The 15,603-nt window shown below is 33.8% G+C and overlaps 1 long non-coding RNA gene across 1 annotated transcript; it reads right to left on the reverse strand.

The window, feature by feature from the left end:
* Nucleotides 1-10,607: 10,607 nt before the first annotated feature.
* On the reverse strand, nucleotides 10,608-11,184 carry LOC126882966 (uncharacterized). The gene is made up of 2 exons (XR_007697434.1): nucleotides 10,883-11,184; nucleotides 10,608-10,824 (listed from the first exon to the last, which is right to left on the reverse strand). It is a non-coding gene; the product is annotated as an uncharacterized LOC126882966 (long non-coding RNA).
* Nucleotides 11,185-15,603: the final 4,419 nt, after the last annotated feature.

Here is a 15,603-nt window from a genome sequence, read left to right on the forward strand (position 1 = left end):
GGTCTAATGACGAAGGAGTTGTGTTTACAGACGAACAGACAGACATGGATAGTTCAAGGTGTTCATATTTTTGTAAAATGTGTGAAAAGAAACATGCGTTCATTTTGGGGCGCAGTGTATATTGTAAAATTAAGTAAGTAGGTACTCTTAAATAAATCACGTAAACACAGAACATGATTAGGTACTTAAAATTCTTGCAGGGGTGTAACAGAGGCCCCCGCAGCATGAAGCTTGCGGGGGTCCCAATATGTCAGGGGCCCCATATTGTCGTCTAATAAATATATGTAAAAATGTGTTATTGTTATATTATTGAAAATGTATAATGAATCAATTACAGTATTGAAAATGAAGTTGCCCATCAGATAGATACAATGTATCGTATGTATGTATTGTATATATTAATAAAATTGTAGATAAATATATTCGCTGATAGTAGTGCACGAAGAAAATTGTTCATCTCATAGAATAATACTATGTAATAATGTAGTCGTTTATTAATGTTCTTTCTATTTTATTCTATACCAATAAAGATGAAAACTGTATGTGGTGCTAAACAGTGCATGAATACACTAATAGCCCAGTAAACGACTGTTTTGGACTTTTGTAGTGTAATTATCAGAGTCACGACGTATTTGCCAGGCAATTTGGATTTAGATTCTACTTATCCTCCACTTCAAAGTTGGAGTTGTGCCGTTGGTTGCTTTTACTTGGGGGGTGAAAGTCACCACTTCTCGGGGGTGAAACATATACATTTAAAATAAGTCCGAAAATGGATAAATTGACTAATTATGAGCAGCTTTGGTTCTGTAGAGCTTCTTTATCTAAGTCAATTCTTTTCAAGTGACTTGCGAGTGCAAATGTTTATTTTTCAACAAAAAACCACATATTCAGGCGGTTTTTCGCAAATAACTCAAAAAATGAGTCAAAATAATATTATCGAAAAATTATCGAAAAAATATTTTTAGCAAAAATGTAGCTTATAAAAAACAAAGTCTATCGACACAGTAAAAAAAGATTGTAGCTCATGAAAATATTCGTTCAATTTTAAATCGAATATTTCAACGTGAAATAGCATACAAACGAATCACTTTTCGGGGAAAACTCATTGAAACTTTTCTTAATGTCTAAAAAGAGCTTTATTTCTATTTTTTATAGCATTTTTATCGCATTTTATAGCAAGCTTCTAGCATCAAAACTAAGCGAGTTACGCTCAAAGTTCGAGGGGGCTCAGAGAGCCGTCCCCTCGAGAATTTACAATAATATAAATTTAAAATTTGCAGTTCAAATGCTTTTGTTTTAAACACGTATCTCGCTTCCTACGAGGAAAATGTTTTATCTTTGTGCTGAACGGTAGTGAAGGTTGTGCTGAACGAGGTAAAGTGTGAGGTAACCTAAGTAAGCTATGCATATATCATAAAAAAAGTTCATGTCTCCCCCCCCCCCCCGAAAATCGGTCTTGGATTCGCCCTGTATCAGTGATACGAAAAATCTCAAAGAGTAAATAAATGTAGGTTTTGCTCTTTTATAAATATTTTAGTTTTATTTTGTTTTTCTGGAAAACAAAAATTGTTTAAGATATGGCTGTTCACAATTTGCATACACTCGTAATTAGTGATTCGTTAGAGCCCTTTCAAATAAAACCCATTCTAAAATAAGCACTTTAAACCGGTGAAACTTACAGGTCATTTAAAAAAAAAGTTAAGTAATTTTTAAAGCGGTAATGATTAGTTTCATTTGAGGTGCTAAATAGGGGGAGATTTTAACAATTTTTGTTTACCAAAAAAGACTTTACCTGTATTTTGAAAGTACCTTACTCGATTAGTTTTGATGATAGAAATTTTTATAAAAGGTAAAAATACCTAAAACTTATTTTAAATACTAAAAAATTTTAATGAGTTTTCCCCAAAAAGTGCTCCATTTTTTGGTTATTTCATGTTGAAATATTCGATTTGGAATTTGACAAATAAGAACAATTCTTCATGAGCTACAAATTTGCATTTACTTGGTCGATAGACTTCATTTTTGTATAAGCTACATTTTTGCTACTTACTTACGAATAGGTACTTACTTTTTGAGTTATATGCGAAAACCCGCCTGAAAACGTGTTTTTTTGTTGAACAATGTTGAATATTTTCACTCGTAAATAACTCAAAAAGTAGTATTGACTGGACCACTTCGGTGGTGACATTTTTCTTCTTTTTTGTTTTTGGTTTCGCTGCAAGGCGATTACCAGCACGATTTATAAGCGATCTTGACGTAGTCTGGCTCTAAGCCATACCAAAATCGCTGACTATGTTCTTGTAAGGAAGCTTTTGATGAGGTGTGATGATTATAATTAAATGAGATTAATTGGGTCAGGTTAAGTATGATTAAAAATTAAAACATAAATTAAATGACAAACAGCAACATAATATAACACGGATACATATAAACAGTTGAGCCTTGCAATTTGTAAGCTTATTTTGTTAATTGCTAGAAAACGCATTGCAGTTTATAAGCTTATTTGGTTAATTGCAAGAAAACGCATAATTACATTGACTGATTCTTCCGTTAAGGAACTTAGAATATTGTATATAGAGAGCGGTGTTTTGAAGTTCATGGAAATAAATTTTGTGTATATATCAAAATTAGGAATCACATTAATCGGGCATTCAAAAAAGATGTGGTTTAGATCCTCGAGACGACCACATTCACAAAAAGGATTATCTTTTATATTCATTTTATACAGATGTTGTTTTGTTAAACAATGGCCTGTGCGCATTCTAATGATGGTGGTATATAGTGTGTCTTCTATTTCTATATGGAAAATTTGAATACCAAGGTTTTGTAGGAAAGAAGTCTTGAATTGTTTTGTATTGCGAAGTCTTCTTCTGGACTAAAGATTTCCATTTTTCTTGGTACTCTTTTGTAATTTTTCCTCTGATGATTGATAGGGCATCCTGGGAATTCAGTTGTACTTCCATGGGTACATTCAGGTCTCTTCCTATTTTTGCCAGTATGTCAGCCTGGGTGTTACCAAATATATTAGAGTGTCCAGGTATCCAGGAAAGGAGAATTTTGGTACCATTCTCATTGGCTGAAGATATAAGTTTCTTTGTTTTTAGGGCCCTTATATCTGCTGAAGCAGATATGTTACATGTTTTAATATTGGTTATTGCATTGAGCGAATCAGAAAATATTATAGCTTTCTTTAGATGTTTTGTAGTTGCGACTTCCACCGCTTGATGTATTGCTATACTCTCTGCTTTGCTTATGCTTAGAGCTCCAGGAAGTCTTGAGGAGAAATTATATTCAATGCTCGGGATGCATATCCCAAAACCTACCCTTTCTTTGTTTTTTGAGGCATCAGTATATATAAAGGTATGGTCTTTCCCATATTGTTCAGTAGTCATAAGGAATTTTTCTTTAATCATCGGGTCATATTTTTTGATATTACAATTTAGAATTGGAAGTGGATTCATTAGTGTATCATAGTCTAATTCATAGCATGGAAAATTTGGGCTTTTGTATATTTTTTTAAAATATGGAAAAAAATATTCTAATGCCGAAACCAAGTATGGTACATTATGCCTTGTATAAAAATTAGGTTTGTTTATAAGTCTTTTACGTATTTCAATTAGGAGTAATATTATGGGATGATTCTCAATAATGATGATTTTACTTAAAAATTTAGAGGCTAACAATAATCTTCTATGTTCTAGGTCTATTTGGGCAGACTCTGCCAAGATTGCCAAATTTGGTGTAGACTTCATGCACCCCAAACATATCTTAAGTCCCTCAAAAAATACTGCATTGAGTTTGTTGTTGCATTGAAAATTACAGGATATCGCCGCATTTCACGTTCATTTACTGGGCTATAACACATAATATAAGCATTGTTTATTTACACAATTGGTCTAGTTTTGTGACACACGTTGCATTTAGTAATTTTTCAAGGGGCCCATTTCCAATTCTGCGGGGGGGGCGACAGATTTTGTTAGGCCACTGAATTCTTGTATTATGTAGGTACTTTTCATACATTAAAAGTTCAATTACATTGCATTATTTCCTTTTTATGAACCTATATTACACTAATGTGGCTATCATTAAATAACATTAGATAAAGATAATGTATGTTTTCAAAAGGACGTGGACTGTTGTCTGCCAAACATGATACTTCTACTAGATTAATGTCATGTTTACCCGATCCTGGATCTGCAATATTAATCTTCTTAATTGCTTTTTAGTTGTTGAGAAGCCAATATTTCTCTTCATTACAACAGATTTGATTTATTAAACAATGTCTGAGCACAGCTATGCGGAGTAAATATTAATATTAATGAATTTTCTGCTGTCGGACTGGACGACTCTGATTGTCGATGAAAGGTTCTTAGCTAGATTAACAGGGCTACATATTAGAAATTTGAGACACTTATAGAAGAAAAGTTTAAAATTAATCAGAAAATTGTTAAGAATTCAAGATAAACTTATTTTTTATCATAAAAATAATAAGAGATCATATGTTTACCTACAAGAATTATTATTATTTAGTATATCTACAGTCGGAAAAGTGAGAGAATACCCATGAACGATCACATCAATCTAGTCCAGAAAGCAACTGCGCATCCGCTAGGGAAAATATTCTAATTCAGATTTTTTGCACAATCTTACTTAAAAAGAACTCCTTTTAACAAATTTGCATGTTGCCAGGACCAAAAGGTGGTCAATAATTTTTTAAACGTTTTTTTTTTGTTTTTTCCTAAAATTATTTTTTTTGCATGGAAAAAAGTTATTTTAGGTTTTTTGGATCATTCCAAACAGAAAAGGTCTTTAGTGACTTTTCTCTAAAATTGATAGTTTTTGACATATAAGCGATTAAAAATTGAAAAATTGCGAAATCGGCCATTTTTAACCCTGAAAAACTATGTGAAAAACTGAAAATTTGAATGTTGTCAAGGTAGGTAGATATTCTTTAAGCATCGATTGATGAAATCCAGAAGAGTTTTTTGCAATACAATATTCAGAACTCCTTTGTTTTTTAATTGCTAATCAAGCGTGCGCGACACTATTTTCCACCGACAGTATGGTGCAAATGAAAGGAATAAATTCGTTATTTCGTAAACCGGCGACTTTAAGGAAAAATCCCGAAACAGGTCTATTTTTATTTTTAAGTTATGATATTGTGGCATATATGGTATACTAGTGACGTCATCCATCTGGACGTGATGGCATAATCGATGATTTTTTTTTAAATGAGAATAGGGGTCGTGTGCTAGCTCATTTGAAAGGTTCTTCAATTCTCTATTCAGTAATATAATCATTTACATAATTATTTATACAGGGTGTCCAAAAAATTTTTATTAAATTAAATTATTTGACAAAAAAAGAAGTAGAAGGACTGTATAAATGATTATGTAAATAATTACATTACTGAATAGAGAATTGAAGAACCTTTCAAATGAGCTACCTCACGACCCCTATTCTCATTTAAAAAAATCATCGATTACGTCATCACGCCCAGACGGATGACGTCACTAGTATACCATATATGCCACAATATCATAATTTAAAAATAAAAATCGACCTGTTTCGGGATTTTTCCTAAAAGTCGCCGGTTTACGAAATAATGAATTTATTCCTTTCATTTGCACCATACTGTCGGTGGAAAATAGTGTCGCACACGCTTGATTAGCAATTAAAAAACAAAGGAGTTTTGAATATTGTATTGCAAAAAACTCTTCGGGATTTCATCAATCGATGTTTAAATAATATGTACCTACCTTGGCAACATTCAAATTTTTAGTTTTTCACATAGTTTTTGAGGGTTAAAAATGGCCGATTTCGCAATTTTTCAATTTTTAATCGCTTATATGTCAAAAACTATCATTTTAGAAAAAAGTTACTAAAGACCTTTTCTGTTTGGAATGATTCAAAAAACCTAAAAAAACTTTTTCCATGCAAAAAAAATAATTTTAGGAAAAAAACAAAAAAAAACGTTTAAAAAACTTTTGACCACCTTTTGGTCCTGGCAACATGCAAATTTGTTAAAAGGAGTCCTTTTTAAGTAAGATTGTGCAAAAAATCCGAATTAGAATATTTTTCTTAGCGGATGCGCAGTGGCTTTCTGGACTAATCACTTATTTTGTATTTGCTGTGTTTTTCTATAAATAACAAACGTTTGTCATAGAAAAAGATAGCAAAGACAAAATAAGTGACTGATGTGATCGTTCATGGGTATTCTTTCATTTTTCCGACTGTATATGTTATAGAGACCGATGACTCTAGGTAGAATATAGGTCGCTCAATATTCCGTCTGCTCTTTTAATTCACTCTTTCTGGTCCTGAATCTTTTCTCTTCATTTTTCCAATTTGGCAATTGGCCTTTTCTTTATTTTTGATCTTCCTTTTGGTCTCTTCTCTTCTTTGTATGTGTCCAAACCATCTCAGTCAATGTGCTTTAATACATTTTACTATATCTTCCCCTTCGGTTCCTATCTTTATTGGGCTGTGAATTCTACCTCATAATTTTTCTTTCAATTATTCTTAATTTTCTTAGTTTTTCTTCGCAAGATATTACTTCCGCGCCATAATATGCTATTACCGGTCTAATTGCTAATTTATATATTTTTGTCTTTGTTTTTTTTTTTGTTCAGATTTTGTCTTTAAGTAGTTGGTGATATTTCCAAAACACCGTTCCTCGCTTTAATCCTTTTGCATATTTTTGCACTCCTCCCCTTTTGACCGTCTACTAACACCTCCTAGACTAGAAATACCTTAATTATAATTAAAACGGTCGAAAATATCTACCAGAACAACACAATAAAAGTAAAGTAGGTGAAGAACCAACTGACCCAATTGAAGTTGGCAATGGGATAAGAGAGGGGAAGCATCACTAAAGATGCTATGAAAAACGAGGTTCAGAAATGACATAAAGAATCATCAAAATAAATGGAGAACCACTCAAGAGCAAATCCAGACTAAAAAAATAATCGAGAATATGTATTGATAAAAAACTCTCAAACAGTTTGATGAACCTCAACAAACTAGAGATCAAAACGGTCACTGAAATGGTTAGCAATGCAAGTTCCGTGTTAACGAGTGAAACGACGATTGGCATCAGCCAGTGGTCGGGAGCGTAACTATATGCCATATGGCGGTAAATTCAAAAGACCTGTAAAATTAACTGGGATTGAGAACTCATTTTAATGTAAAGGATAATCAATATAATCTTAAAATAACAAAAGAAAACAAAATCCTTATCCTATACGATAATATTTATATCGTTGATTGATAAAAATATACCTGTATGTATTTATCAATCAACGTTTATATTTAATTCGTATACTATTTGGATTTTCTTGTGTTATTTTGAGGTTACATTTATTTTCCATTACATTAAAATGCCAAAGTGGTTAAAAAATTAAAGAATAAAACATAGAATACAATCTTTATTTATAAAAATGTTTATATGTATGTATGTTCATAAAATATGTTTGTTATCAATTATCAATGTAAAAACTTAAAACACAACTACCTTATTACACATAATATACAGGGTGTCCCGAAAAGATTGGTAATAAATTATACCACACATTACGGGATCAAAAATAGTTCGATTGAACCTAACTCAGTGGCGGATCCAGAAATTTTGAATGGGGGGGGGGGTCATGGGTCTTGAGGGTGATTTAATTACCTATCTCTGATGCAAGGTCACTTAGTCTTAACAACCTTAGGATACGTGGGTTTACAATTATGGGGGGGTCATGACCCCCGTGACACCCCCCTGGATCCGCCAGTGACCTAACTTACCTTAGTACAAATGTGCTCATAAAAAAAGTTACAGCCATTTGAAGTTACAAAATGAAAATCGATTTTTTTCAATATATCGAAAACTATTAAAGATTTTTTATTGAAAATGGACATATATTATTCTTATGGTAGAAACATCTTAAAACAAAATTGTAGTGAAATTTGTCCACCCCATAAAAAATTTATGGGAATTTTGTTCCCTTAAACCCCCCCCCCCCCCCCCAAACTTTTGTGTACGTTCCAATTAATTCATTATTGTGGTACCATTAGTTAAACACAACGTTTTTAAAACTTTTTTGCCTCCTAGTATTTTTTCGATAAGCCAGTTTTTATTGAGATGCTGCTTCTTTTTCAATATATTTACGTAAACATTTTATGGGGGTTTTGTTCCTTTAAACCCCCCAAATGTTTGTGTACGTTCCAATTAAACTATTATTGTGGTACCATTAGTTAAACACAGTGTTTTTAAAACTTTTGCCTCTTAGTCTTTTTTTCATAAGTCACCTTTTATCGACATGTAGCTTCTTTTTCAAAATATACCTAAAAATGTAAATTATAAATAAATTTTCAGATTATTAACAGGTCTCAATAATCGTACTTAACCATATACAAATATGTGGTGGATTCGACAAATATTCAAAATATCTCGATAAACACTGGCTTATCGAAAACGTACTAAGGGGAAAGAAAGTTTTTAAAATAATGTTTTTAACTAATGGTGCCACAATAATAATTTAATTGGAACGTACACAAAAGTTTGGGGGGGTTTAAGGGAACAAAACCCCCATAAAATTTTTATGGGGTGTGCAAATTTTACTTACATTTTTTTTTAAGATGTTGCTGCGATAAAAATGCCACATGTTCATTGGGTGCATTCAGCAGACGCAATCGCTAAGTAATCGATTAGTAATCGATTTGTGATTTACATGCTGCATGTCACAATTTATGTGGCATTCAGCAGAAAATCACTAATCGATTAGTTAGCGATTGTGTCTGCTGAATGCACCCATTTTCAATAAAAAATCTCTGAGAGTTTTCGATATATGAAAAAAATCCATTTTCATTTTGTAACTTCAAAAGGCTGTAACTTTTTTTGTGTGCACTATTGTATATAACTAAGTGAGGTTCAATCAACCTATTTTTGACCCCAGAATCTGTGGTATAATTTATGACCAATCTTTTCGGGACACCCTGTATATTTACACAATATTATTTATTCATCAGTTTAAACCACACCAAAATTGTATACATTTGGAATAAAACACAACTGCTGTAATTCACTTTACACTTTTTGTTGTTGGATGCACTATTTAAACGCTATTTATTAAAAAATAAAACAAATAAATATGGCGTCGTATTTTTCTCAAGGAAATGAAAACACAACGAAACGAAAGTGACAGTGAGTGGCAGAGTTGCCAGATGCGATTTTCTAAATCCCCCACTTTTAAACTAAAATTCCCCCAAATTGAAGCTCAAATCCCCCAAATTTAAATTTTTGCCGCATTTTAATAGCTTTGTTCGCGGAGACAGTCCATGACTAGTTTCTGACTCATACGCATGCGCAGTTCCGTTTTCAAGCCCTTAAAAACGGAACTACGCATGCGAATCAGTCAGAAACCAGTCATGGACTGTCTCCGCAAACAAAGCTAATGAATTAATAGCAGTACCCACATAACAATGATGTTCGCATCATGTTCTAAGCATATCCTACCAACATTCGTCGGAGTATATTCTTTTTAGTATATGTGTAGTACAAGCATAGCATCTACCTTAAAAAACATTCTAAATTTCATGTTCTTTGTATATACTTCAAGGTATATTCTCGTACCGAATATACTAAGTATATTCGTGTACGTAGGATCTCGGAATATTCGTAAAAGTTTATTCTTAGAATATACCTTTATCGAATATTCTTAACACATACTTATAAGTACATTCTTAACACATACTTATAAGTAGATACTTTTAAAATATCTTAAAAATAATTTGTATGTGTAGGAAGTATAATATTAGCCTTACATATTATCAACTTCGTTATTTTTTAGAATACATAATTAATAAAATTTATGTATGTAGGTAGTATTGGACGAATTTCATTTCAAAATTTTTGTAGGGTAAAAAAGTTTAAACATTAATTGTATTAACGTTTACATAGATACTATTAAAAATTCGTTTTCATAATTAAAATGACTTTACCATTTCGAGTTTATCATGAATCATTAGTATTTTTACATCCTTGGAATTTGAATTTAGGTACATTCAATTCAATAGACCATTTCGCAGAACCAAAACGTGCCAAACTGCACAACCAAAGCAACCAAAGGATTTGGCGTTGCCAACCGTCGAGTAAGCTTTTTCCGTCAACTTACCTTAAAAATTCCCACTTTTATAAAAAAAACTTCCCTCCTGTTTACAAAATCTGAGAAGATATGTTGAATTATTTTCAAATATTTTGATTTTTTCTTAATATTTTACAATTTGGACTGGAACAATAATTCCCTTTTGAGTTAACTTTTTCCCTTTATCACCGTTTATGTTGAAAATTCCCGCAAAAAGGGAAATTTCTCTCCGTTTGGCAACACTGACCACCGATTTTGTTATTCCACAAATAGGTGTTTTCGTGGAGCACATCCTGAATGTATTCTGAACTTAACCCGGATACAAATATATGCGCAAGCGTGTCTCGGAATATATTCTGAATTTGTTTCTGCACGAACAATTTCCGGATGTTTTTTGGGTTGCCTATGCCAATTGCCTAACCTTATTCTTTTATCTTTATCTACGCTAGGACAAACGTCTCCATACAAACAACACTCCAAAACAGGAAAAGTAATTTTACATAATATTGTGGAAATGAGATCTTTCATACTTATTTGCCAAATCTACAGCTAAGTCTCTACTTAATCTAAAATTCTGTATAAATTGTTGGTTATTAAATTGTTGCACAGTTTCCTCAAAAAAATTTGCATTTTTTGGAACATTTAAAAGTCCTACAATCTCTTCCAAATCTTCATCACTTGAACTGAGGTTCATCATCTAAAAAGTTTTTAAAAATAAGAAACTGAAATACATAATACAATTTAAAAAACCTTACCTTTTACAACATTTGTATGATAACACAACAATTCAAAATTTTAAACTTGTTAGGTTAGAAATACAATCTCGAATCTCGAAAATAAATAAATTCGTCAAATCAACTTCTGCACATGTGCGGACAATAAATCCTCTCTTTAATCCCAGAACTTGTTGAACGCATTCCGAATACGTTCAGGACAAGTTGTTGCGCTCCGCGAACAGAGAACTTTTTATTCAGAGGAGGATTTTTCAACACCGCGAACAGCCAAAATTCTAATGCGCAAGCGTTCTTCCTCTGAACACGTTCAGGACGTGCTCCACGAAAACACCTAATACATTCATAACCCCCCCCCCCCCCCCCCATATTCTGACCATTTCTATTCTTACCTGAATGGATCAGGGATAGGAAAAAACCGAAAAATATGAAAAAGAAAACAGGCATTATTTCATTATTTGTATCATCTATGGATCTATACTATGCAGTGTTAAGGATGAAGGCGAATGATGTAGTACTAGGACTAAAGAACATACATAATCTGTTTATTTTGTTTGCGGTGCTTCAAAATACATATATAATCTATTTTGATAACTCAATATTACTTAAATAGGTAAGTACATATAAGTATTATATAAATTTTAGTTACTTATTATGCATAGTTTAGTTTAGCTAAATATTATATAATGATTTATATAAATAACTAAAATTTATAAATAGGTATGTACTTACTTTTTAAGTAATAGGTATTGTAGAATGTAGGTACTAACTACATTCTCATTTGCAATTAAAATATGTAAATAGATATTTGGTAGAACCAGTAGAACCTAAGATGAGTTTAGGTGATGCTGAAAACATACTTCTAAGCAATATAGCACTTGATAGCACTTTCTTAGAATATTCTTAAAAATATAATATTCTTCCCATACAAAGATGTGCGGTAGTACGTTCTTAGTATATAAATAGAAGGTTTATAGCACTTCCTTGGAATATTCTAAAAAGTACCTTCTTGGTATAAACTAAAAAGATGTGCGGTAGTATGTTCTAAGTATACACATAGAAGGTTTATAGCATGTCCTTGGAATGTTCTAAAAAGAACATTCTTGGTATATACTGAAAAGAAGTGCGGTAGTACATTCTAAGTATATACATAGAACGTTTAAGTACTGTAATGTAGTATATACTCAGTATCTGCTCTGCACATTCGCAATGGTAATTACGCACATTCTCAGTATATACTTTTTCTGAAAAGTATGTTCTATGAATCTACTAAGAACATGAAATTGTTATGTGGGTAGTAGTACGAGTAATACACGGTAGTACTCAAATGTAGAGAACAGTAAACCAAAATTATACTACTTATCAACAGAGGGCGCTGAAATAATTCATATGTTCTATCATCTTCGATTATATGAGAGTACAATATACAGTTCTTTCTATGTACATTCACAAATTTAATTTACCATGAGCGTTAAAATTATCCATAATTCTTCCCCCAAAAATCCCCCAACCATTAATTCTTCCCCCAAAAAATCCCCCAACCATTTCTGCTTATAAAAATTCCCCCAGACGCTTTCAAATTACCCCAAAAATGGGGGGAAATACCCCAATCTGGCAACTCTGGTGAGTGGTGACAGAACGAGCGAACGAACAACGTGCAGAAATCTGCAGAAATTAGACTAGTATCGCCATCCCGTGCCAGGGAGCGAACTAGCAAACGTGCGTTGACCTTGAATATCCCTGTTACATTGCTATGTGGGGTTCTGCTGTGGAAATGGTGACTGGACATTGCCATTTAAGAAATCACAAACTAGGTAAGGTGAATGAACATGGTGCAAAAAGTGCGAAATGGAAGAAGAGACTGCCATACACATACTGCCATTGCAGTGTGCTAGGTGATGAAATATATTGTAAGTAGAAGGTAGAAGGAAGAATAAGTTTTGATGAGAGGCGAATAGGTGAGTTAGATTGTATAAGACAGACTGTGGTAAAGAAGCTCTAAAAAAAAAAGGGGGGGAAAAGGAAGGGTATCCTTCAGTGGTGTCATGGCAAAATTAGCAGTGTCGGAACGCACTGCTAATTTTTGTTTACAAAACCTAAATTCTCTATTTATTTTTTTTCTTTTCTTAACCAGTGCAGGAACGGAGTTCCCGCGCGTTCCCGCACCATGACACCACTGGTATCCTTGCTTACAGTCTTTGGATAAATGAAGGTGAAGTGCGTCGGAAGCGATGTCGACCTTGCAGTAGCCATTCCGCTTTCGGAGCTCTGGATGACAGAGGAGGGTCTGGTTTAGCAGGTAGGCATTCGGCGTCGCCTCGGCGACGAGAGAGCGTTTTTAAAGTACCTCGAGAACTATCGCTGGGGCTACGAAGAATGAATCCTGCACTAAGGTCAGTCAGGCGGCGTTCTGGACTGAGATCTGGTCTTTTGAAGATTCCAGACCCCCCTCTTTAAAGATGAAAAAAAGGTGATGTAAGGCAGAACTTCACTGGCCAAATGAGGTTTAAATCAGAAGAGATCTTAAAACTACCAATAAGAAAACTGTTGGCCTTCGTTGAGGCCACAGGACTTATTAAAGTTTAAGGAGAAGAACAGAGTTTGGTACAAAGGTCTTATGACCAAGTGCCAGAGACGAACGAGTCTCGCCTGAGTTAAGAAGAAGAAGAAGACAGGGGAATTCCCCGACTCCTTTATTGTTCAAGCTGATCATGGATAAAATCTTATGAAATAATAAAAAAGTAAGAACTAAAAAAGGAAACCAAATGGGAGAAAAAAAACTTAAATAATCTGCTGTGTAGACGGCACAATACTAATCTCTCAAAGTGAAGATGATTAACAAGGTTTGTGTCTCTCTGTGTACCTTTACATTTTCCCATGCAAGCACTCAGTAGCTGTGTTCAATCTCCGAATCATTTTCTTGATCTCTACATTTGTATGTGGGTCGTACTTGCTATGCTAGAGTAGGTTCAACGCCATACTTTTGCTACTGTCTCCCTTATTGATGTCACCGCTGAGGTTATTCTTCGCCAAATCATCTTTTGTTCCCCTGTTCATTAATTCACTTTCTTCTTCTGACTCATATATATTTATTGTAATTTCTTCTTCATCCATATTCCCACGAGTTGGGTAGTTTTATAGTCTGGCTTGACAGTGCTCCTTTATCCAGCTAAGGTTATTTCTTCCCCTTTATTTCGGATAGTTCACGGGGATACCGCTCAAGATTACTTCCGTTTAGCCATTCATCCTGTGATCACGAATTTTTTATCGAGGTTTACTCCTCTTGATTTGTCGCGGTTATCTCCGGATGCAGTAGCAGCAACGCTCGTATACCGCCTGGTATTTCTGAGTGTAGCTGCTTACCCTGTCCAGGGTGTCCTGGTGACTGAAATATTGGTGGCTGTGAATTGTGCCGCAGACTTGGAAGGTGGCACTGAGGGCCTAAAGCCCTCAAATTTTCGCCAAGGGTTGATAAACCAAGATGGGAGTTTTTTAAAGAAAGACGCAGCAATTAGAAATGATTGCTGCGCGTTTCAGTGTCCCACGGCGGTATCCGACGCGTACCCGGTGTGCTAGAGCTGGACACTAGTAGGACTGTCTCATAGGTCCAACTATATACCCATCATCGGTCGTGCTCCCCTCACATTATTAGCTACCAAGACCAATTACTCTGTCCTTCCACCACGTCCAAGTCTTGCCACAGCCACAGCCTTGGAAGGGAGCTGAAACTAAAGGCCGCGTCCCACCATCAAATAATTTGATCAAACTGGTTTGAGCAAACTGAAAGTGACAAGAAAGTGACAGTTAGCGACGTCACATCCTGAGTGTTCATTGTGGATAATAATGAAAAATTTTAATTTTAAATAAAGTACAAACAAGTTAGACAACTCAATATAAAAAATTTGATCAAACTAGACTGATAGTGAGAGCACAGATTTGTAGAATTTCAAAAAAACTGCAATTGTGACGTCACTTTGACGTACTTCCTCAAGTACGTCAAGTTTGCTCAAACTGTTTGATCAAATTATTTGATGGTGAGACGCGGCCTTAAGCTGTAAAATTAATAATTCAACTACGTATACACACTATAGAGAGGAAAAGTGGAGCATAATATGATAATTTTATAATAAATTGAAAATGAATGATGGACCGTGATAGTCGTGACGTCAAATCAATGTTGGCGACTCTGAAATGGTTTCCAAACAAAGCAAAAATTCACGCATGGTGTTTGTTTTCGTTTTTATAATCGCTGTGTCTAGGTACACGCTAAAGTGTACGCAAATAAAAAAGTTAGGTACACGCTTAAACGTCATTAAGTCAGTGACGTCATTATTTAGCGTGTACTTATGACTGGGCTTTTTGGTACACGCTAATTTGAGCCGCGTGTATGCTGTGGTATTTAAGTATCTGTTAGTATCGCGAGTCTCAGAGTGTGGTTAGAATTTGTCTAATCGCGTTTATGTTTACACTTTAATATTGATTTATAAAGAGTTTCCTTATTTTTTACTTGTTTAGTGTTTTTTAATTAACTATGGAGTGTGAACAATTATTTAGTTCTTTTTAAATGAGTTTAACAACATTCTAAAACAGTATGAAAAAGATAAAAGACAAAAATGCGTGATTAACGGTAGCATAAGTAATAAGATAAAATATACGGGGCGATTGATTAGTGTGATAAAACTCAGTAGATCCGCTAGAGTAATACATAGCAATAAAAGTTAGTAACAAAAATTTTAGCAAACTTT

Source organism: Diabrotica virgifera, chromosome 4 (genome assembly GCF_917563875.1).
Source record: "Diabrotica virgifera virgifera chromosome 4, PGI_DIABVI_V3a".
NCBI classification, from domain to species: domain Eukaryota; kingdom Metazoa; phylum Arthropoda; class Insecta; order Coleoptera; family Chrysomelidae; genus Diabrotica; species Diabrotica virgifera.